The sequence below is a fragment of the Sus scrofa genome, chromosome 1 (genome assembly GCF_000003025.6).
Source record: "Sus scrofa isolate TJ Tabasco breed Duroc chromosome 1, Sscrofa11.1, whole genome shotgun sequence".
NCBI lineage: Eukaryota > Metazoa > Chordata > Mammalia > Artiodactyla > Suidae > Sus > Sus scrofa.
The window spans coordinates 152,897,012-152,918,652 of record NC_010443.5 but is presented as its reverse complement, the minus strand read 5'-3'; the positions used below and the strand labels follow the sequence as shown (position 1 = coordinate 152,918,652).

At 40.2% G+C, this 21,641-nt stretch overlaps 1 protein-coding gene across 6 annotated transcripts in view; it reads right to left on the bottom strand.

The window, feature by feature from the left end:
- The window catches only part of CD226 (CD226 molecule), a 104,285-nt gene that overhangs the window by 58,510 nt on the left and 24,134 nt on the right, over positions 1-21,641 (bottom strand). The window contains exons 2-3 of one of the 6 annotated variants that reach the window (XM_021099306.1): positions 15,263-15,471; positions 5,507-5,672 (exon numbers count right to left, since the gene is read on the bottom strand). The exons of 3 other annotated variants lie outside the window; for them this stretch is intronic. The gene's annotated coding sequence lies outside the window, so the exon portion shown is untranslated. The remainder of the gene's footprint in view (positions 1-5,506; positions 5,673-15,262; positions 15,472-21,641) is intronic. 2 more of the 6 variants (XM_021099299.1, XM_021099312.1) reach the window with 2 other exon arrangements.

Here is a 21,641-nt window from a genome sequence, read left to right as displayed (position 1 = left end):
TGCTTAAAGGATTTATTGTTGTCACAGGTCACAGATCATTTATGCTGTTGTTTAAATTTCTCATTTCCCAAAGTGGTAAAAACACTGGCTTGGCCACAATTGGAAAATAACAGCAAAATTTCTAAAGTCTAAATACTTGAATACTTAAATTTCAAGTATTGTGTGGTGTTGTTTAATTCGAGTGCCAACATAAAGCCCATAACAGTGAGAAACTGCCTAAAGCAAACCTGGAATTTCATTAATCTAAACTTATACATGAAAGAGTAGATATTTTAAAAAACAGATCACCTTAGAGCAAAACTGGTAAATCTACATCTATCTTGCTTTTGGAATGACAACCTAAGAGCACTGACCAGTAAATTCCAAGAGTTGGGTAAGCACCAATGATAGTTGAGAAGGAGGAGGTTGTGGTCCCTTAGCCAACACAGATCTTGGAAGCAGGAAGAGCCACTGTGGATGCAGAATGCTTCTCCCAGGGCTCAGGTAGGAGCCTGATGTCAAATTTTGTCATCAAACAAAGGACCAGCCCAAGGGAAACAGGAGAAACCTCAGACAGGCTAGAAGAACTAGAAGGTGGTAGTCTACCTCATAGGAGGAAAAGGGAAGGAGAGACAATGCTTCTTTTCAAAGCATGGGAAGAAGAAATTGGCATCCCAGTCCTTCTCTATAATTCCTAGTGTTACTAATGAAGTTTTGGGAAACAAAGTAAGTTGGGGAAAATACAGCATTTTTTTTACAAACATTTCCAAAATTTTAAAGCTGTCTTTTTGTGATCATATTTTCTTAGCATTATTTCAGAGCAATGATCAAAATTGTCCCTAAATTATAATACTGTCCAAGAGTTGGGCTTGTAAATACTATGTCAGGAAGTAGAAGTTTTCTGGTTCTGAAATCCTACACTTCTACAAAAACATTCCGTATAACACACTCAAAACAACTCTAGGGCCCTTAGCGTGTTAAGTGAGCACGTGTTAAGATGTCTTGAGAGCCACTGCATACCTGAGCCTTCCAAGGAGTTTGATGAGATTTTCTTTGCTCCCAGTCAACCACCTCATATTAGTGCCATTGGCAATGAGGGGAAGAACCAGATGAGCTTAATTTAAGTTCATTACTACCATCAAAATGAAACTCACAATGTATAAATTTATCAATATATACCTCATGTTCATGGACCCAGAAATACATATTACTTTTCTAATTCTGATTTGAACCTGTGGTTGGAAGTTCCTTGCAATGACTCTTTCAGGCTCCAAATTTTCACACTGAAGACCTGCAGAGTCCAGTATTTGTACCAGGTCCTGCATATTGCTCTTTTAGGGAAACATTTCTTTTTTTCTTTTCTTTTCTTTTGCTATTTTGCTTTTCGGGGCCACACCTGCAGCATATGGGAGTTCCCAGGCTAGGGGTTAAATTGGAGCTGCAGCTGCTGACCTATGACACAGACACAGCAACGTGGAATCTGAGCTGCATCTGCAGCTTATACCACAGCTCACAGCAACACCAGATCCTCAACCCACTGAGCAAGGCCAAGGGTCAAACCTGTGTCCTCATGGATACTAGTTGGATTTGCTACTGCTGACCATGATGGGAGCTCCCTCAGAAAGCATTTCTACCAAAAGAAATTAGAAAAAGAATGAAGGGCAAGATAGACTATAGTTTTTGACCCTCTTTTTTTGTTGTTGTTTTTTGTTTTTTGACCCTTCTTCTAATTGAGAATCACAACTAAAAGCATTTAGATTGCATTCAACTGTCATTCTGTCACTCTCAATAAAATAGGAATGTTCATGGTCCAAAGTAACCAACATACAAACAAGCATCAACTGAGGACCTACTATATTTAAGGTGATGTTTGAGTTCTGAGCCATAACCTAACAACCTTCAAAGGAATTAAAATTAATAATGCAAGAGATCCTGACTCATATGAAAATACATTGATACAAGAAAAGGCCCACAAAATATTTCTGATTTTTTAGGAATTCTATTCCTGGTCTGTTTAAATCGGAAAAGATTTCACCTTGAAATATCAGAACTTCACCAGGAGTTGTTCATTTTGAAAACAGCATCATGGTGACACTGACACTCAGGATGACTGCACATTTTATGGCATGTGTAGTTGTAGTTCATTGTGATTCTAAATAAAGTGGGCATATTTTATCACTTTACTTTGCCTTCTCACATAATAAAGCCCCAAAATCTATATGTTAAAATATAGACTATCTTACTATAAACTAATTCCATGTTACTTCTGGAAATTATACATTAGGCATTATTTTTATTCCTTTGAAAATGTATGCATAGGTAGGTTTATTATCTATGTATATGATTTCAAAATTGTTAAAGGGATTTATAATGAAAGAGAACATTGAATCTAATAAGGTTTAGAATCACTGCTTCGATTTATTAGTAGCAGAATAAGTGAAATATAGAGACATGTATGGACATTTTAGTAAGTGACCAAAGAGCCTGCGTGATATATTTTTAATCTAATACATGAATTCACTGTTGACGTCACTAATCAGACCTTGGGTGCCTTCTGCTGTGCCTTGGCTCCCCATTTGCTAGAATTCATCTCAGAGCTGCATTAAACTTGTCAACACTAGAAGCAGAGATGAACTGGGAAAAAGAAACAAAATTCTTTTTCATATTACAATTAGTTCCCAAAGACAATGTTTGAAGCGAGAAGAGCTCAGGTAAATATGCCGTTTATGAATTTGTATGTCCTATTGCTATGTCATTTTTTTAAATGCAGAAACTAATTGAAATGTTTATATCTAAACTCTGCATTTGCCACCTCCCTGGCTTTTCTATCTTGCTATAAACTCTTCCTCTAAACTAGGGGTGACTTCTATTTTCCTTGCACGATACACACTTCTCTCCAAAGTCTGCAATTTAATTTCCACCTCCATAATTTTAAATATATTAAAGTCATCATTTTACACTCTCCATTTTCCTCTAAAATTGCCTTCAGTGATGGCTTCCTAACTCCATTATCTTGGAGTTACATTTATCACATTTATGGGTTTGCCTTTTAAAAACAAAACAAAACAAAAAGCTGTAAAATTTGGGGATCTGAATCAGAGCCAGTGGCAGTGATTACTAATATATCCCAACGTGCTTCAATCAAGGTGAGGTTTATCACAGTTACGCTATTTCATTTCAGATGTATACTGTGCAAAATAACAGGAGAATAAAGCATCTTTTTTGCCTGTCAATAGATTCAATTGTATTCAACAACAAAAAATAATTTACTCATAGGCTTAAATTAGGCATCTAAGTAAATAAGTTGCTGGCGGCGTAAGCAACCAGAAATAACCACCAAGGGGATGATTTGCGAGTTGTTTGTGATTACCACAAATAAACCCAAAACCACACTGCATATTTCAGGAAAGGATTAATTTAGTGTATAGTTACTTACAAAGCCAGAGATAAATAAACCAAAGCCAATTTTTAGAATATGCAAGGTCTAGGGAATAATAAAGTATGACATTGACCATTCACCCGCCCCTACTTTCCCTCTCCCCAAATATTATTTCAACTCTAAAAATAAAATACATCTTATGAAAAAATTAAAAATAAAAGGAAAAAATTAGGCTGTCAGACTAATCTGGATGAAATAAAATGTCTTCCAGAAAGCCATAACTCAAAACATTTATCATCTCAACTAGAAACAGTGATATGTTTGATTCCTTGAGTAATACAAAAAATAGATTTTCTTGACTTGTAGACAAAAGTCAAACAAAATAATATTTTCTAATGAGTCATCCATAGGGAACCTCGGGGAAGGATTTCACACACAATACATGTACGCAATGAGCACTTATTAGCGTCTGGAGTTTGCTTTAAGAGATGTTAAAATAACAGTACGACTTTCTGCATGTAACTTGTGAGCCTTCATGACACAGGATCCTCCGGAGGTCTCTATCTTGGTAAATGCATCCCCATCTTGCCTGACTGGAACCTAACTGAATTTGCCCCTGCCTGCCCCTCTCATCTAACTCACCTCCAAGTTCTGTCACTCTTGTTCCTTTGAAGCCTTAAACCTGCTCCCTCCTCTGCATCTCCCTCGTGGTGCTTGCTCCTGTTATTCCTGCTACCCTGGGTCAGAGCACTAGCTGACCTACTCTCCCTATTCACGCCCATCTCACTTCCATCCATCCCCCATCACATAGTCAGAACAATCTTGGTAAAACACAAGTCTGGCCCTGTAAATCCCCAGTTTAAAATTTCTGAATGCACCCCCAAAGCCTTTGCGGTGAACTTCAAACTTCGGAGCACACGTTAGAAGACCTAATAGAGTTGGCTGGGTTTTGCCAACCTTCAGTTTTGGTCCACCGCTCGCCTGGTCCCTGAGCTCACTCTGGGTCCCCATGTCTATCACACTGGCTTGGTCTTGCCTATGAACCCCAGGAGGGGTTACTCCCTCCCTCAGCATCTTCCTTCTTTCTGTCCCTCCCCTGCCTGCTGCCTCTGGCCTCTAGAGTTATGGGGAATCTTCCGGCGAGCTTTTCTGTATGACTCTTCCTCCTCTACTAGATTTGTCTTTTTAGGGCCACATCCACAGCATATGGAGGTTCCCAGGCTAGGGGTTGAATCAGAGCTGTAGCCACTGGCCTACACCACAGCCATAGCAACGACAGATCTGAGCCTCATCTGCAACCTACACCACAGCTCACTGGCAACACTGGATACTTAACCTATTGAGCAGGGCCAGGGATCAAGCCTAAGTCCTCAAGGATGCTAGTCAGATTCATTTCCACTGAGCTGCAGTGGGAACTCCCATATGCCCATGTTTTAACCTATATTTATCTCTTCCTTCACAGGGCTACTTCTAAGCTATGCTCTGCATATAGCTGCTGACTGTAAAAATAAAACAGGACTTACATGTTTTCTTACCCAATTTTTTCTTAATATTTTGAGTACACTTTCCCAAATTGTTGCATTTTTTTTTTTCTTTTTAGGGCCACACCCATGGCATATGAAGTTCTCAGGCTAGGGGTCAAATCAGAGCTGCAACTGCCAGCCTAAGCCACAGCCACAGCAGTGCCAGATCTGAGGTGTGTCTGTGACCTATACCATAGCTCATGACAATGCTGATCCTTAATCCACTGAGAAAGACCAGGGATTGAACCCACATCCTCTTAGATACTTGGATACTAGTTGGGCTCTTAACCCACTGAGCCACAGTGGGAACTTCCCAAATTGTTGTTTTCATCTCTCTTTCATCATTTAGAACATCAGGTAAGCCCTGAGTTTTGTATATAAACATATCTTTAATTCCTTATATGACTTATTGGCAAAAAAAGTCATTGAAAGTGTTCAAAGACTGAGTCTCCAGTGTGATAATTCATCCATTGCTCACCATGCTTTGAAATCACAGGGGGAAGTTTAGGTTAAAAAAAAAAATAGTTTGGATTCACTCTAAAAAGGAGCAAAAGAGATTCCTAATTGCCAAGAGGCCCTGGATTCAAATCTTGAAAATGGCCTGCAACACTGAATGTATGCTTACACTTAATTTTGCAGATGCAATGCTGGGGAAAAGTCGTGAGTGGACTGCTGTCCTCTGTAGACACAGGAAGCAATCGGAGGAGGCAGAAGGTGGCAGAGAGCCTGTCCAGAGCCTAGAAATTGAAAGATGAAGGAGCACTTGGGAAACCATGTAGCTGCTGGGAGATCTGGAACCAAAACAAGAGAAAAGAACAAACATACAAAACTGGTTGAAACTTTACACAGTAAATGTTTTGACGGTAGAGGCTTCAACCACTGCATCAAAGAACATCATCTCAGCTAATCTGCCTCTTCATTTCTCAAGGATGACCCAGCGCTGTCTGCGGCCTTGTTGTTTCCCTCATGCTCAAGGCAAGGAAGAGTATTGGGGAAACTCAAGCAATTCAAATATTCCAGAAAAGCTGTTGAAATGTTTTCAAATACAGGAGAAAAAAACGAACTTTCGTATGACTAAAATAGAATATCTAAAATATTTTGAGGAAGACACGAACCAGAGAATTTTATCCCAAAATACAAAACATTTCATTTTCACCGCAATATTTAATGCATTGTCCAGAAGGTAGATAAAACCCTTTAAACAATGTCTGGTAGCAAAAGAAACACCATGACTATACTTTTTGAAAGAACTGAAGGCAAGAAGATTATCTAAGATTTAAGAATAAAAAAATGGTGAAAAGATAAAACATATTATCTCTGTGTGAAGTAAATGGCATTCTGCAAAGCATATTTTTATCTTACTTTGCTCAACAATGCAGGGCAGGACCATTGCGCCTAACAAAAAGAATTGTTTATCCTAACTGGTACATAAGTACTAGTAACAAGATAGGTAATATACTGATATTCCATGAGGATTTTAAAAATGAAGTTCTTTCCCAAAAGAATCAATAGTTACCTCGAGGAACAGGAACTATCCCCTGACTTCACCTGCTACTGATCTCACTCTTTCCTCATAAACTCAACCCCCAAACTGGAAAACACAGAAGAGGATCTTAACTGCCTTGCTTGCCTCAGGGAAGATACGACAAATGAACTTATTTCCCTTCCCCCACTGGTTCTGATAAAAGGGGGCCAAATCCTTTATCCTTCATTGTTCTATTTATGAACCTTCACTTCATGTGTTTTGAAACACAGGAATTTCCCACAGAAAATACACCTCTGTTGCTTTCAAATGTCCATTTGGATACAAGATAAAAGAATGCCCTCTGAAGACAATCAGCCTTATTGTCCTACTAATGCATCACTTTCTTCTATTATTTGAAAAATCTTGACTCTTCTCTCTTTTACTTTCATGAAATATAGGTCCTCTGTATCTCACTCTCTATATAGCACTACTCATATTTCTTCTTCAAAAGGAAACAACTTCGGTGCATTCTTTGTGATGTGGTAATTTTGCTCAATTAATGAAATATTTAACATGTATGAAGTACTTAGAATTTGATGTGAAAAAATGACAAATACTTTCCAGGAAGTGGTTCACTGAATCTCAAAATCATCCTACATTTTAGGCTCCTTCTCACTTTAAAGATATGGTAACAAAGTTGTGGCTACTAAAGCCACAGTCACCATTTGAATCCAAAATGTGATTCAGTTTCTTAATAGAAAGAAGCAAAGTCTCATTATGGACCAGGATAGTGGGCATATCTTGGAGTACATCATTGCTCCTATTTTGATGTCTACAAACTACCAATTCTGGAGCCCTTTAAATAAAAACATTACCTCTCGTGTGCAGTGGAAATCAACTGCATCTGTCCTCTTCCTATCTACATACAACCAGTCACTGCAATCAGAAATCTGAAAATGCCTTTGCTTTTCATGCTGAGGATATGGAAACGTATACCCACCTTTCTTCTGAGACGGCAGTCTTTCCCAAATGTAAATCTGACTGTGACCCTCTCTGCTACACAGTTTCAACACCCCTGTGCCAGCACAGTCTGTCCTTCTACCTCTCTGTCCTCATTACCTCACACCAAGTCCACCTGTGGCTCTTAATCTCTGTGCTCAGAAGGCTCCTGTGCTCAGAAGGCCCCTCAAAGCCTCATGTGTCCACCACACTCTGCATCTCTTTGTGCATGTTGCTCTGTCTGCTAGAATCCTCAAAACTTATATTCACCCTGAAAACCTCTTCCACGGTGATCATCTGTAAAGCCTTCTCCAACTTCACCACACAGGTAGTTTTCACCTTGTTATTTGTTCTGTCTAGACATCTCTGTTGAAGTTAATGCACCATCTTATGCATTAGACTGTGAGCTTCTCCAGGACAAGAGTGGCTTTTCAAACAGATGAGAGGTCACTAGTGTTTTCACCTTCCCCATCCAGCTTCACTAATAAGCATGTAACCCCTCCCTCCTAACTGAGCCACCATGAAAACATCAAATACAACATGTGCCCAGTGGGGAGACCCATGAGGTCTTCCTCAATAGACCTTATTTTCGAATATGACCTCACATAACCTGCCTGCTCATTAGTTGAGTTAAGGAGCTGTACATCAAAGTGAAGGACACAAACATTATATGCCCTACACACTCTAAATTTTATCCAATGCTGCTGTTTGCCATAAATTGTTTCCATGATATTCTCCGTTCTTATTACCCTAGAGAGGTCCTTCCTCTAGGTTTTTTGATTTTGGTTTGATTTGGAAATGTGCGTGTGTATGTGTGCACGTGTGTGTGTGTGTGTGTGTGTGTGTGTGTATGTGTGGAAATTAAAAACAAGATCCTATTTCTATCTTTGGATGATGACAGTCAAGAGAGTACTAAGAATTGGAGTCCCCGTTGTGGCTCAGTGGGTAAAGAACCTGACTAGTATCCAAGAGGATGCGGGTTTGATCCCTGGCCTTGCTCAGTGGGTTAAGGATCTGGCATTGCCATGAGCTATGGTGTATGTCTCAGATATGGCTCAGATCCCATGTTGCTGTGGCTGTGGCTGTGGCTGTGGCTGGCGGCTGCAGCTCCGATTTGACCCTAGCCTGGGAACTTGCATACACTGCAGGTACAGCCCAAGAAAGAAAGAAGGAAGGAAGGAAAGAAAGAAAGAAGGAAAGGAAGGAAGGAAGGGAGAGAATTCTCCATGATAAATGACCAGTTATCGTTTACTAAATGAAGCACTAAGGTGTATACAAAGCTGGAAAAGTGACAGAAGGTTTTTATAATAACATTGGAGATGTGACAAATATATTGCAAAATTAAAATTTTGATGTAAGAAGGATAGATAGTATTTTTCAAATATTAATACAAGCCTAATGAGGAATGAGCAATCATTTCATTGTTAGCATGAAAGGCCTTGAGTGTTTGCTGAGTGTCTACAATGTTTTACACCATAAAAATGGACTAGGTCAAAGTAACAATTCATGCTGGAAAGACTAAGACTTGATTTAAAAATGCTGGACTTCAGTAGAATCTCACACTCTTCTCTGCACTAACCTCCTGAAGTCAAACACTCAGACCCAGGTCAAATTGAGGATACATGGTGCTGAAAACCAATGCCTGGGAAGGGAGTCCTTCACAGCACCCCCTTCTCCACCCTCGAACAGTTTTAAGATGAGAGATAGTAGAGTTAGAGGCATTGAGAGTAGTTTTGAAGCAGAAAAATGGTAAAAACAAAAAACAAAAAACAACAACAACAAAAAAAACCCGCAAAATATGGCATATGTTGGAGAGGAGGGATCAGGTTGCAGGAAGGCAGGATTGGAGGACGAAGGAAGAAATTGGCTTTGACTGACCAGAACCCACTAAACAGGATTTTTTAAATCTCTTAGCAACCACTGACAAAATGTTCCCTGCCTCGCCTCAGCAGCTCTGATCTTCCTAAAATTTGCTGTTCCCTAGTGAAGTCTCCATCTCCCTCCTTATCTGGGAACTGACCAATAGAAATCCATAACTTTATCTCCATGTATCCTGGAGGACTAAAAAAATTAAGTGGACTAATGGGAAAGTTGCAGGAAAGTGACAAGCTTGATATAAGTGACACATCTGATTCAGGGTGGAAAGAGGTTAATCAATAAAAATCAATAGAGTATTGTGCCTTGGAACAAAAGAAAATGCTTCTAGAAGATAAATAGAGCATCATTTATAAAAGGACAGCATACACAGAAATCATCTAAATAGGCAAACTGCTACAGAAACGTCAAAATTTTACAAAATGGGCGCTAGCTTCTTGGGTTGTTCTTTAGACCTTCTGGCCAATATTATAAAACTTAGAGGAAAATAGTAGGCAAAATGGAGAAGACTGGAAATTAAACTGGTGGACTCCTTAAATTTATCTATATTCTATCTTGAATTCTATCTTAAATTCTTCCTCTGAGAAAATCATCAACCCTCTGCATTTAGGTTGTACATATAATTGGTTCATGAATCTACAGGAACTAAAAACACATTGAAATTTATATCTCGGAGTTTCCGTCGTGGCGCAGTGGTTAATGAAACCGACTAGGAACCATGAGGTTGCCGGTTCGATCCCTGCCCTTGCTCAGTGGGTTAACGACCCGGCATTGCCGTGAGCTGTGGTGTGGGTCGCAGATGCGACTTGGATCCCTCGTTGCTGTGGCTCTGGTGTAGGCTGGCAGCTACAGCTCCGACTGGACCCCTAGCCTGGGAATCTCCATATGCCGCGGGAGCGGCCCAAGAAATGGCAAAAAGACAAAGAAAAAAAAAAAAGAAAAAATTTATATCTCATTGTGAAATCTAATAGATATATGTGTTAAGCACTATGGAGCACCTGTTGTGATCAAAACGACTAAAGGCAGTTTTAACCAGAAAGGAAAGTTAAAAAAAAAAAAAAAGTCACTGGGGGACTTCCCGTCATGGCTCAGCGGAAACGAATCTGACTAGTATCCATGAGGATGCAGGTTCAATCCCTGGCCTTGCTCAGTGGGTTAACGATCCAGCATTGCCATGAGCTGTGGTGTAGGTCGCAGACGAGGCTCAGATCTGGCGTTGCTGTGGCTGTGGTGTGGGCCGGCAGCTACAGCTCCAATTTGACCCCTAGCCTGGGAACCTCCATATGCTGTGGGTATGACCCTAAAAAGACAAAAAAGAAAAAAAAATTAATTTTAAAAATCATTGGAAATTTTTCATAATGACAAGTAAAAATTATAATAAAATGCACATTTTCTGGTTGAAAAATTAAAGGTATAGTTGAAAGTGTAAAAATGCCAAAAGGGGGGGGGGACCAAAATTACTGGAAAACACCTTTTTGAAAGTCCAGGAAAAAATAGGTGCTGCAGCTTTAAAGGGCTGGGTGCTTAAAACAAAGCCCCTTAAGGCTAGATTGGCAAAATGAAAGTGCCACAGTAGGATGAATATCTCACCAAAAAAACAAAAGGCCGTTCAACTGAGAGAGTGATGGAGCCCAGAGGTACAAATGAGTAACAAGGCCAAAAGAGTATCTGAAAACCATCTTGCAAAACATCTCTGCAAAACACTATAAAATAAATGCCAAAAAGTTTTAAAATACATCAGAGAGAGAAAGTGAGTGAGAGAAATGTGATAGCACTTGAAAATAGTATGCCAAACAAGTTTTTCAGAGAATTAAAAGAGAATGAGAATAAGGACACAAAGAATTATTTGGTTCCATTTTATGGAGCAAGATATTAGGGAATTTCCAAATTTTCCCATTAAAATAGAGAGGTGACATGTTACTCTAAAGAAATGATGAGAATGTGACCTAACTCAGGAACTGGAAAAAAAATGAGCTCCCCAGGAACAGGGAGCCTCCATTCAAGTTTCTCTGCAAATGCTAAATGTTGGTTTGTTTGACAAAATGTGCATTTGATATTTATGAACAGCTGCCATGCTTCAGAACCAGTACCTTTCCAATGGGCACCATTCAAAAGGGGAACTCTAGGTAGGTCAAGAAATTAACTCCATGGAGGCTCACTCTTGTCTAGAAAACTGGGAAAATATGCTGGAACCAGCTACAAACTAGAAAGGACACTGCAGAGTGATCTTGGCAAAGAAAAAGAGCACCTAACTCACCTTCTAGAATTTCCTAAGTAGATAGTGATGTGGAGAGTTGATGGACACAACTATCTTAGATTTCTAGAACTTCTTTCTCCACTTTCTATTCACAGATACTGCAAAGCCCTAGTCCCCTTTCCAAACTGGCTCCTTCCCAGTCTCCCCACTGTTCAGAAATGCAGTGTCATTCTGAATTTCTCTCCATATCCACTCAAGCAATCAGTTCTACCTTCTACATATCTGTCAAACGTGTGCCCTGCTCTCTCTCCCCATTGCCCTGTTCTAGTCCAGAAACCACTTGCTACTGCCCTTATTAACAGAAATAGCCTTCTTGGAGCCCAGGCTCCCTCCATGCAAATTCCTCTCCACAATGTAGTCAGTCTACCCTCTCCCCTGGTTGAACACTTCAATTACTTCCCTGTCCCTGGTGCACAGAGCTGCTTAGTGTGTGGCCCCGGCTTGCCTCTCCCTTTTACCTATCCCCTTCCCACCTGATATCTTACCTTTCAGGACCATGGGCTCCCACCTCAAATACCTCACACTCTCTTTGTTCTCCAGAGCTTTGCACACGCCATTCCTACTGCAGAGGACACACCTACTCTGCTACTTCTTTGGCCAACTCCTATCTCTCCTTAATTGTCAGACACCCCTGCCCAAAGGCTGAACAATGTGAAAAGACAACAGTCATTATAAGGGCTCTAATAGCCCCCCTTTGGCATTTTTTCCCCACCAGAGAATCTGTCATACTAAGATAGAGTACATCTATTTTTCTCCCCTACTATAATATGAATGAGGGCAGAAGCCATATCTCTCACCTTTTGTAACATCTCAGCTTCCTGATGGAGTGCCTGGTATCTGATAGCTGCTTACTATGTGTGTGTGAAAATAGTCTTGACACAGAACAAACATGTCCAACATTTTAGGGAATGTGGAAAGGTAATCCAGTGCAACCACCATGTACATTGCATTTGCTGTGTGCCAGGTACCCTCACAGGGCTTGGCAGACATTATTTCAGTAATCCCCAAGCCTGCCTATAATGTATATATGATTTTTTTTTTTTGTCTTTTGTCTTTACAGGGCGCACCCATGGCACATGGAGGTTCCCAAGCTAGGGGTCTGATAGGAGCTGATGCTGCCGGCCTATGCCAGAGCCACAGCAACACCAGATCCAAGCCAGGTCTGCGACCTACACCACAGCTCACGGCAATGCTGGATCTTTAACCCACCCAACAAGGCCAGGGATTGAACCCGCAACCTCATGATTCCTAGTCAGATTCGTTTTCACTGTGCCACAACGGGAACTCCATTGTAGATATGATTATTCCCATTTCTATAGTTGAGTAAACTGAAACTCAGTAAAAATGAAGGGGCGGACTTTCCACATGTCACAGGACTAGTAGGAGGAAGGGCAGAACCAGAACTCAAAGTACTCTGTCAACAAATCCGTTTTTGTTCTAACCGTCATGAAGACAAAAAGCAAAACAAAAGATAGCAAGAATTTCTATAAAAATTGTTACCAGTTAAATCTCACATGAATTAATCCTATAAGTAAACTCATATATTTAATATTTATATTTATATTTAATTGTAAAATATACGTAACATACAATTTACCATCTTCACCATTTTTAAGTGTACAGTTCTATAGTGTTAAGTACAGACACATCGTTGGGAAACCAATCCCCAAATCTTCTTTCATCTTGCAAAACTAAAACTCTACATTATACCATTAAACAAGCCCCATTCCCCCATTCCTCACATCCAACGACCACCACCATACTTTCTGCTTCTATGAATATGACTGCTCTACATGCTCATATAAGAGAAATTGTGTGGTATTTGTCCTTTTCCATGTTATTTCACTTATAATTCTATCCTCATGATTCATCCATATAATACACTGTGTAAAAATTTCCCTCCTTTTTGAAGACTAAACAGCATTTATTGGGCCTTTACCACATTTGTTCATCCATTCATCCCTCAACGGAGACCTGCATTGCTTCCACCTTTTGGGTGTTATGAATAATGCTTCTATGAACATAGTATACTAAACTCACCATATATTCACAAATAATGTGCTAATATATATCCACACTAAACCATTCTGTGGTGAAATAACAAGTGGGGTGAATTATCAAGGTGTCTTAGCAAGCTATGAAATATATGGGAAAGTGGTTGCATACATTTAATAAATGCCCAATGGAAAGAATATATTTAGTAGGAAAGAATTTCTACTTATCTTTTAGAATGAAGTTAGGTATAAATAATTAAATTATTCAGAGGAAGAAAAACTACACCCCAAAATACCTCAAACTATATTTTATATGTAATGGGCTATAAACCTCTGTTTATCACCCAGGAAAAGTACTTTACACTTCCTGGAAGGTATTCAGAAGAGATCGTTTTGTTCCATTTAGGTGTGTTTGGAATAAACCCCCTTCATATGTACTGATCAAGGGTCAATTCCAATGATTTTCTATGAGAGTATCCATGCCCCTCCCTTCAGTCCTCCTCTTTTTGATATTTTATTGAGTCAAGTCTCCTATGTACAAAAGCACTGTGTCCAAGTTTCATGGGATCATGGAGGGGGATGGTGTCTGATCCTCATGGTGGGATCTGGGGGTTGGGTTGAGGAGCCAGTGGAGAAACTGGCATGGTAACCACTGGGTGGAATACAAAGAAAGTGATATACAGTCAATTTAAAAGTAATCACAAGCAACATCTGGGGGAGTAAAGAAGGAAATATTGGTTTTCCATTTTAGGGATGGGGCAAGGTTTCTTTAGCCATCACATGAAAGATGAGTAGTATATGGAGTGAGAGAATATTTAAGGGAAATAAAAGGCACAAAGACACCAAATTCAAAAATATAGATGATGTCTAGGGAATTAAAATTTAACCCATGTTGGCTGAAAACAAGGATGCACAAAGGCACAAGCTTGGGATATACACAAGGACCAAATCTTAGAAGGCCTTAAATAGCACCTTTGAAGATTGAGGTTTAATTTAGTAGAGGAGGATTGCAACATCAGATTCCCAGAGAGTCCAGGAAGATAATAGAAAATCATCAGTAAAAAAAAATATTATCGTTAAAAATTTCAGTAATAAAAAATGACCGAAGCCAGCAGGTAGAACAATAGGGAATAGTGGGGATTGTGAAGAATTTAAGATTGTATTCTTTGCAAAAAGGCAACCTACAATGCAGCCTAGAAAATGCTGTCAATATTAACATTCCATTCAGATATTTATGAGTGTCTCCAGTTTTCTAAAAATGTGCTCCTCAGATGGAGTGGGTCTTAGGGGCCACCAGCTTGCAAGCTCTGGTGTAAATAGTGAGGCATCTCCCAGTCTAATAACATCCCTGTCATCTTAGTTTTTTTCATGTCCATTTAACACTATTACCAGGTAACCCCTTGGTGCCAAATTCTCTTTCCTCCTTACACTCTCCATAGATTGTCCTTCACTCTCTGTCTTAATGTATTTTCAAAATTCCGTTTTAATAATACCATCTACTTCATAGGAGTATCATGAGGATTAAATGAAAGAATCCAGGTGAAGTCTTTAGAACCTTGCCCAGGGTTGGTTCACAGTAAACATTCAATACACCACTGTTACTGATGTAAAAGATCACCAGCCAAGCTCTGTGTGTAAACTCATGCACACTCATAATTTCACCACGTTTACATCTCTAACCCAGTTTCTCTCTTGGTCTCTGACTCAAAAATTCCTCCTGCTGGGCTCTACTGACATACTGTAGATATTCCAGAACTCAACCCCTCAACCCCATCCAGACTTTCTTCTTACCTCATATGCCCCAATTCAGGAAATGATTGCAGGATCCTCTGCCCAGGATCCCAGGTAAAAACCTGGTGTCACTCTTGAATCCTCCTTCTACTTCACACATGACATCCAGCATAAATGAAATATTTTCATTTCTCAACTCTCCTCCTCTATCATCCACTGTCTGAGCTCATTGCCAGAAGTGTGGAGGCTGAGCCAATTTCATGTCTTATCTGGAGGTGATCAAGAACAAAAGAAGTCAAGTACCCCTTACCTGCATGTAGAGCATAGATAACTAGAAATATGGTCCTACCAGGCCCAGAGTCCAAACACTGGGGCATCGGATATTGTTTTTCTGGAAAGTTGATGGGTTATGTTATTCAGATCAGACTTTCCCACAAAAGCATCCAGATGATGAATAAACTTTAAAAAAATACAGAAGTGACAAATAAGTGCTTTGCAATATAGGCTGAGAGATATGGATGAGATATTTACTTTGAAAGACTAGCCACTGGATAAGAAGAATGAGAGGAAATGGGGTACAAAGGATCATGTCTATGGTTTTGAGAAGTGGGGATACTGACTTAAATGAGAAGATTTGGAGCAGAACAGTTTTTGGGGGTGGGATCTATATTTTAGAAATGTAGGTATTTCCATTTCTAATAAAATATATGATTCAATTATTAGCACTAAACCTCCTATTAAAAACTAAATATGTATGCTAAATGTTTTAAAATGTCTTAAAGCATCACATTCCTGACAACATAGGAGATGCCAAGAAAAATCTAAGAGAAAGAGAGAAACTAGGGAGGTAAGAACATGGAAGCAAGCCACTTTTGCCCTGAGTCCACCTGGCCAATCTAAGCAGGCTTGAATTGAGATTCTGAGCCACACGCAAAACAAGTGAAATGGGTGTCAAGGCTCAGGGTCTCTCTGTGGTGGATAATCAAGAAGACCCTTCTGTTGAGATGTATGATGGGTACACCTTCATGAGAATGATGAACTGGAAGTAAACCTGCTCTCATCCACATCCTTAGGAGACTATGGAAAGGAAGAAAATCCTTGAATAGTTGTAAGCACAAGTCTGCACTCACGTGAATTTTTATTCTAAATTCCCATAATAGGGGGCCCCATAAAGCCCAAGTGTAAAGTAATCCAAGACGATGCTTTTGTGAATGAAGGTCCCTTTATTCTGTGCCTCAGAGAACAACCAGAAATGCCTTATGAAGAGCTGTGAGCAGCACACAGTCAAAAATAGCCAATAACATAAGGAAATAAAGCAATAAGAGGAGGAATCAGCAGCAGGGAGGAAAATGGATGGTAGAAATAGAGTCATTTGATATATAGAACATCAGACATTGGAGTTCCCATTGTGGCTCAGCAGAAACGAATCTGAGTAGCATCCATGAGGACCCAGGTTCAATCTCTGGCCTCACTTCAGTAGGTTAAGGATCCAGCGTTTCGATGAGCTGTGGTGGAGGTTGCAGATGTGGCTCAGATCCTGCATTGCTGCGGCTGTGGTGTAGGCCAGTGGATGCAACTCCGATTTGTCCCCTGGCCTGGGACCCTCCATATGCCATGCGTGTGGCACTAAAAAGATTTTTAAAAATTAAAAATGATTAAAACAAAAAAAAAAAAGTGCCTGTACACAGTTAAGGCTATATGACTTAAAAAAAAAAAAAAAGAGTATCAGACATCGATTATAAAACAGTTCTGGGGAGATGGAAGGTGTGCATTGAAAAGAACGATTTAGGATGGAGAGATAATGAGGACCAGGGAGGGCTAGTGAACAAGGTCACAACAAAGCAGGAGGCACAGGAGCAGTGCTCCAGCAGCTTCCGAGTCAAAGGCCAGCAGCTCTAACACTTTGTAAAAATACAAGTTCTCAGTCTTTGGGAGGGGAAGAAATCAAAAGGCACACCAGAAAGAAATTCTATCTGAATATACCCCCTCTCTTCACAATCCCGACTTACATTGCCTCAGTATAATGTTTTTCCTCTCTCATCTGACCTATTATCAGGGCCTCTGTATTAGTTTGCTAGGGCAAGCAATAGCAAAGTCCCACAGATTGGGTGGCTTAAACAACAGATATGTATATTCTCACAATTCTGGAGATAGGGAGTCTGCAGTCAAGGTGGCAGCAGGGTTGGTTCCCTCTGAGGCTGCTCTCCTGTGTCCTCACACTGGCTTACCTCTGTGTGTGTCTGTATGTACCCCCAACCTCACATGACCCCCTGCACACAGCCGACATCAGTAACTATCTATTGAATGAAAGATGGAAGAGGAAGGCACTTAGGGAGGGGGAGTTTTATTTATTTATTTTATTATTATTATTTTTTTTAATTGTTGTTGTTGCTGCTATTTCTTGGGCCGCTCCCGCGGCATATGGAGGTTCCCAGGCTAGGGGTCGAATCGGAGCTATAGCCACCGGCCTACGCCAGAGCCACAGCAACGCAGGATCCGAGCCGCGTCTGCAACCTACACCACAGCTCACGGCAATGCCGGATCCTTAACCCACTGAGCAAGGGCAGGGACCAAACCCGCAACCTCATGGTTCCTAGTCGGATTCGTTAACCACTGCGCCAGGACGGGAACTCCGGGAGTTTTATTTATAATTTGGGGAGGTAAACAGACTTTGTGGAGGTTGCAGTGGTGGACTTGGCACTGGAGGCAGTGCCTCCGCTTCATTTCAGGACTGCATGCTCCCTTGCACTTGTGTCCTGCTCTCCCATCTTTCTTTTTTCCTGCTTCTAAATCACCTCATGTGCAGCCTAGAGTAAAGACTCCAAATAATGGCTGCAATCTTGACCGACATGTAACTTCCACTGTTTAAAAACTTTACTAACCACCCAGGAAGTTCACAACTAGATCTTCCACCACTGCCCTTCCCCTAAGCCTGGGGCCAAATGTATTTTTCATTTGCCTCAAATGCATTTCCCTTTTATGGGTTTTTACATGATGCATTTTTTTCCAGACTCATACCCAGATTTTTCACCTTTAAGGTACAGACACCTTTAAAGGTCCTCCAAATTGGAATTAATCTCATCACCTCTCAACTCCACTGAGGCTGTTCTATGCTACTTATCAGTTACACCGTGCATCATGGTTAATTGATCCACATGTTTACATAATGTACAGTACATACCCCTCCTCTTAGATTATAGACTTCTGGACAACAATGATCTTACTCATTTCTTCTCCTTACAGCAAACAGTAAATGTCTACTCAATATATTTGGAAAGGGCTGACAATTCTTTAAATTACTGTTATCAACATTCATCCAATAAAAGCCTTTAACACCTGGAAGTGTCATTTGAACAATAAGGTTTAATAACTTGCTCTTTGATTCAGTTCTGCTCTTTTCACTGAAAATATAACAGTCAGACTGTGTTAAGAATAAAAATTCAAACACCGTGTCAGCTCGAAGAAACACAATACCAGTAACTGGAAATGTTTCTATCTTGTTAAATGTTCATTCTCTTAGGAACCATTTCTAGGATTTAAGGAAAATAAGAGAAGTAACAAGTACTGTATTAAATAACAGTTCTTTATATTTACTCACTTATTTAAATGTGCAACTATGTTTCTTAAAAGATAACAAGGACATAACATGAGAATTGTGGTGTCACAAGCTAATGGGACAGACAAAATGATCTCATTTCAAGACATACACTAATGTTACTGAGCTCTGTCTCAGAGACAAATATTAACTTCCCTGGCTGTTTCTCTGATGAAAAATGGTATACATACTTTCAGTCATAGCATACAGTTTGTAAAGAGAAATAAATGTCCTACATTAGTGGAATGAATTAGGTAGATGACCTAAATTTTTCTGAAGTCTTGATTTCTTTATATGTCAAGAAGGAAATTATCCTCCACATACACACACCCTTCAGTAAGCTATTCTGGAAATGTCAGCGTTGATAGCATATAGGATTTCATGTTGCCTGCCAAGAAATGAGGCAAGAATGTTCTTAAGAGGTAATTTTCTGAAACGAGAATGTTAAGTTTCTAAAGTATTCTGCTAGTTAAACGGTACACATAAATGCTTACAAAATTTATGCCTACACTTCATCTTATTGGCCCTACTGAAACCAGCAAGTATGACGCAGGTGGCTATTTACAGAGCTATTATATGTGAATATTGCGTTATCTTAGCTCATCCTTAGAAAGCTTTCTGTATCAATCTTTTATAGAACACAGGCCTCTCTCTCTGGGCAGATTATGAAGATTTTTTTTTTTTTAATGTATGTTAGTTAAATAGCTGAAGTCAGGGAAATTTTTCCCACATTGAGATTTATTGGATTGTGAATAATCTCTCAGGGGAAGTGCCAGACGCCCCATCAGCTGTGTTACTTAATTAAAACTATTGTGGAGTAAGTAGAAGAGATGGCGCCTGGGGGAATCATTTCGCATTGATCCCTGAAGGATGGACCTGATAGTCTTAAAATTCTTAACGATTTCAAAATCTTAAATGTCTTCAGAAATGTTCTCGAAGGAACAGAAAAGCCATCTTGCTTCCAATCTCCACTCCCTATAAAACCAAGCAACAACAAAAACCAGCAACCAAAAACAGAGCTTAGACCAAGTATCCTTGCTATCAACACTGAGCACACCGGCCCAGGACAGCACTGGCTCAAAGAGAAAGAAGACTGGGGACCCCCAAGCCTCTGGCCGTGCGAGCTTGACCTTTTGCCTTCTTTCTTCAGTTATTTATTTTCCCTCTCATTCTTTGCTTTATAAAATGCAAAAATACCATTTTACACTCAGTCATTACGGTGATCTGTCAAGGTGCACATTCCCGTAAGGTCTCTTTGAAGGTCTCTGACATCCACCCCTAACCCTCTGAGATGTTTCAAGAAAAACTGCTGGTGAACACAGCTCCCATGCTGTGGCTCTCAACCTTCCATGAGAGGAATTTTTTTTTTTAAGAATCTAAAAGCCCAGAAAGTCCACGGAAGGGTCTCAGCGTGAGGGGGCGGGGCGGGTTCCAGTTATTCCGAAGGGCTCTGACTCACACAGAAGCCACAGTCCCCACCCTCACTCGCACCCACACACCAGCAGCACCCACTCTGCAGAGGAAGCGTGTTCCAGAGATCGTGGTCGGCAGCCGCTGAGGCGCTGGGGTGAGAACGGCTGTGGTCACGAGCGGTAGGAGAGGTGCGAGTTGTCTTGATCACTTGAGGGTTAAAGGAGGAAAACCAAGAACTGTGTCATCTCAGCTGCACTAAGACCACCTCCAAGGCCGCAGGGAGCAGCTGTCCCCACTTCAGCTGTAGCTCATCCTCTAGCAGGTGGGCCAAACCCACCCCATGCTGTGGTCATCTTGGAAAGAAAACTCAAGGAAGGGCAGGGTTTGTGTAAGTAAACAAAATGATCCCAGGCAAAGATCACAGCCAGGTTCATCCCCTGCTTTGGGTGGCCTGAGTGCATCTCCACCAAGTCTACATGGCTGAGAAGTGAGCGAGGCTGGGGGTGGGGTGGGGGCCTCACAGGGTATAGAGGAAGCAAAGTGGAGAGAGGCTGGTGCACTGAGATGGACAAACAGAAAAAACTACTCCCTCAAACCTGAAAGTGTATTTGTGCCTGTAGGTTAAACTTTACCAGCCATTCAACAGTTGAATTTAATTTTGTATCTAAATCCAGTGCTGCCTCGTTTCAGAGTTGTTTTTTATTTCTTCCTCTTTGATTTTTGATTACAGAGCTTTGCCCCAAAGCCTGAGAGCTGAATCTCATGGTGATATGCGCTCTCAAGCATCTCCTCCCTGGCTTAGCAAAAGGAAAGCAAGTCAATAAAAACAACCTTGGCCCAGGTTCTGGTAACTATTCCACTTTTAGACTCCCATTAATTTCACCCTTGAGAAGTGCAGGGACGATAATCTTGCTTTCCTTGAGTCTTAAAATGCATGTTGTCATCTGCCTTCTCTACATGCTATTTTATTTCATTAAGGAGTAAGATTTCTAAGCCTTTAAAATGTTTTGTTTTCCTGGATTGGCTACAGTATTCTTATAGATACTATTTAATACCTTTTTCTTAAATGAAAAACTGCTGAAATGTAACATTTCACAGAACCCTTCTTTATTCTCATACATGTATACTGTGTGTGTGTCTATACATGTGTACTGATATACACAGTTATATAGATGGGGAAACTTGAATGACTTGTTTCTGAGCTTGTCAGAATGGATGTTAAGAGAGTGTATTACTTATTAATATTATTTATTATTATCTATTAATAATTATTTATTAAATCTTTAAACAGTAGATGTGAAAGAATTTTTTCTTATTTTTCTACATCACTTAAAAAAAACAAAACAGGAGTTCCAGTTGTGACTAAGCAGGTTAAGAACCTGACACAGTGTCCGTGAGGACACAGGTTCAATTCTTGGACTCACTTAGTGG